This window comes from Dermacentor andersoni, chromosome 8, assembly GCF_023375885.2.
Source record: "Dermacentor andersoni chromosome 8, qqDerAnde1_hic_scaffold, whole genome shotgun sequence".
Lineage (NCBI taxonomy): Eukaryota > Metazoa > Arthropoda > Arachnida > Ixodida > Ixodidae > Dermacentor > Dermacentor andersoni.
Genome location: NC_092821.1, coordinates 97,416,739 through 97,419,959, shown reverse-complemented (window position 1 = coordinate 97,419,959; position 3,221 = coordinate 97,416,739). Strand labels below are relative to the sequence as shown.

General features: G+C 45.8%; 1 long non-coding RNA gene across 1 annotated transcript; it reads right to left on the bottom strand.

Moving 5' to 3' along the window:
• Positions 1–2,082: 2,082 nt before the first annotated feature.
• Positions 2,083–2,699, bottom strand: LOC129384258 (uncharacterized). Its single transcript, XR_008611997.1, has 2 exons — positions 2,218–2,699; positions 2,083–2,184 (listed from the first exon to the last, which is right to left on the bottom strand). It is a non-coding gene; the product is annotated as an uncharacterized lncRNA (long non-coding RNA).
• Between the last annotated feature and the right edge of the window lie 522 nt (positions 2,700–3,221).

Here is a 3,221-nt window from a genome sequence, read left to right as displayed (position 1 = left end):
TCAAGGTGATAATAAATGAAATGAAATGAAATGAAAAGGGTTAGTTTCCTCGAACTGAAATAAAGCGGTGACAGAAGTGATGGTGATCATCATGATTTATTAGCACCCGCTTTGAAACGGGGCGTTGGCAAAGAGTCACCTGGCCTGCTTCAGTTTTTCAGGTATACCATACTGCCTTTCATTCTAGCATTTTTAACGCGACAGCGTTAAGGAGCTCGTGTCGCAGGAAAGCCGGTGTCGTCGGCGGCGTTGGCCGTGAGCGAAAAATTTCGGAAGGCAATCCATAAATAAAAACAACTTGCAAGATGGGCTGGGTGGGAATCGAACCAGAGTCTCGGGAGTGTGAGACGGAGACGCTACCACTCAGCCATGAGTTCGATGGTTCAAAGCGCGACAAAAGTGCCTCTAGTGAATGCGGTGTTACCTTAGAAACATGCCGTAGAAAGTTATACTGCGGTGTATATCGGTAATTATGAGCATGTAAATTATAGAAGTCACAGTTAAACGAGAAGCGAAGTACGTTTCCGCTACATTTCTTATGCGCTTGGCGCACGCGCAGAGCCATCTTGCGGCAAACACAGAAGACTCCCTCCTCGCAATGTACGGTGCTGCCCCGACAGGTAGCGCGCCACTCGCCCGCTTCTCCCCCTCGTCTCATTTGAGCTCATTGGGGCCGTGCGGGGACCGGTGCGAGGATGCCCCAATACCCTTGAGTTTAATAATGTGTGGTGCGAACGGGGTGCGACAACGCTATCGCATTCCACTCTTGAAGGCAAGGCTTAAGCGCCCTCCAATTTTTATTCGGCTCCCCAACCTTTTCCTTCTTCCTAATCCTTTTTATAGCGAAGCTGTATATGGTTAGGGTTCCATGTAACTGTCATTTTTGTTCGTCAAGGAAAGTACACCTAGGTGAGTGTGGGCCGATCCCGGAGACAGTGCAATACCAAGTCGACCCGCAGCGGAAGTGAAGCAGGCTTCAAGCACTCCGTCACTAATAATAATAATAATAGTCAATGAAATAAACAAATCAAGATGCGTTGTTTCAAGTCGATGGGTACATTGGTATCGTTTGTCAACAGCGCATAGACTCACGAGAAGGAGGCGTTGCCACATACACAGAGGACAAAATGTACGTACAACCATACACCCTTAACTCGCCAGAGGATAATGCCGCCGACGGCGGAGATGTCTGTGCCGTACAAACCAAAGATGGAATTGTGATAGTCACTGCGTATATATCTCCAGGCAAAGAAACCCAAGTGTGATATCGAGAATTTCATGGTCACGCACTTCGCATGGTTACCCGTGATGACAATACCCCTGCGGTCATCGTTGGATAAGTCAATGTGGACATTTCGAAACAACACAAAAAGCGGTTTATTCAGTTTGTGCTAGAAAAGTTTGGTTAAGTGCCGCACCAACCCAAGTCACTCAACTCCTCGACAATGGTCGCGTATAGATTTGACCTTGGCCAAGATTCTGTCAATGGTTGTAACCGAACCAATCAGTGTATATCACAGTAATCACAAAGCTATCGTCGCCACCATTACCAAATGATTAAAATAAATGCATGTACCCTTGTCAAGCCCTGTGAGATGTGCGGCAGCTTCGATGGTCATCCAATTCCACAGAGTGCAATGGCTCCTCAATATTTTTTTTCTCTTCCTCAAGACTTCTACATATACCTTGTACCGCTACTTGTGCCTGTAATCGAACTGGCACTATATTCCCTCCACGCTTTTTGTTCCACAAATGTCCTCAATGTATCTTGCTGATCAAGACTGCTGATCAGTTGATGCTTCCATCCACTTAAAATCCAAGCGTTTCTGGAAAGTTCACGTTGCCTACGGGTGACTACGCTCGTATTCAGTTAGGATGCGCTGAGTGGTCCCCGATTTCTGCTGCAGCAGACACATCCTGAACTTGTTGAGAATATTCGCTCCGTCATTTTTTTTTTTGTCCTTAAGCAACCAGCTCAGACCTCAAAGAGCAAGGCACTGTCTTTGTGTTATCGTACAGATTTCCCCTTCTAATTTCTTCCCATTGTTGTAAATTTTTATATTTTTATTTCCATTTTTCGTATCCAATTTACTCTCTGTTCTTTTTTTTCTTTCTGTCTTGATGGTTTCTACATTTCTATTTACACTTTCAATTACCCTGTACTTAGGTGCCAACTTTCCTGACCTCTTCCTCCATCCTTCTGCCAACTTTCCTGACCTCTTCCTCTCGCTCCGTGCCAGCTTCTGACAGCACCTAGCAACTTGGCTGCACACTGCAAACAAGGCAAGTGCTCTCCGCTACTAGAAAGCACCACAGTCATTGGCACATATAAAATAAAAACGCAGCCAGAAATATGGGAGGGATTTGCAATAGTAAAAGAAAAAGAGATGTGCGTAAGTACTCTGTTCACCGCGCTTATCGAAGCCGAGGTCGAGTTTGCCAGGGCGAGCGGGTGCAAGTGAACAATGTATGCCTGGCCCAAAGTATTATCACATGCCGTTACCTTGTCATATCTTTTTATATCTTCCCCCGCGCCATATCTCCTTTTATATAAGCGCGTTCTTTAACCGTATTAAACAGTTGGTAGTTTGCGCTACGTATGTCCACGTCCTGTCCTTCACTTTTGTTAGTGTAACACTAAGCTCAATATAATCATGACCATCCAATACGTCATTGGACAAACTGTATAATACCGACACTGAAAGATCGGCAGCCGCTGCACTCCGCAGCACTTTATAATACAAGCTGACTACTACGCCCCACCATGGCGACGCACCACATTGTAATTAATGTCTGGCAGTCGAACTGTAGGAGATTCCATTGTAAAAGGAATGTCCTCCAACAGTTCATTCGCACCCACCCGGAAAATCCACATGTGATCCTATTACAAGAAACGCTCACGGATACGGTCACCCTACCGGGCTATAAATCGCATACCCAATATGGTGATTGGAAGAGGGGCGTCAGCCACCAACAAATGTACGTTCATAGCCGACGATCTCAATCCTGAATCCAATAAAGTTGAGCACTCGCTCGTTGAAATCATCCCCAACGGACAGTTCAAGACAAGTATATTTATACTTAACATATACAGTGCACCCAAACACCTCAGGCAAATATTCGCGGCAATCATCAACAGGGCTACTAGCAAGGCCAAGACATTCCCACTTCTGGTGGCAGGAAACTTCAACGCTCCGCATCAAGCATGGGGGTACCAACAA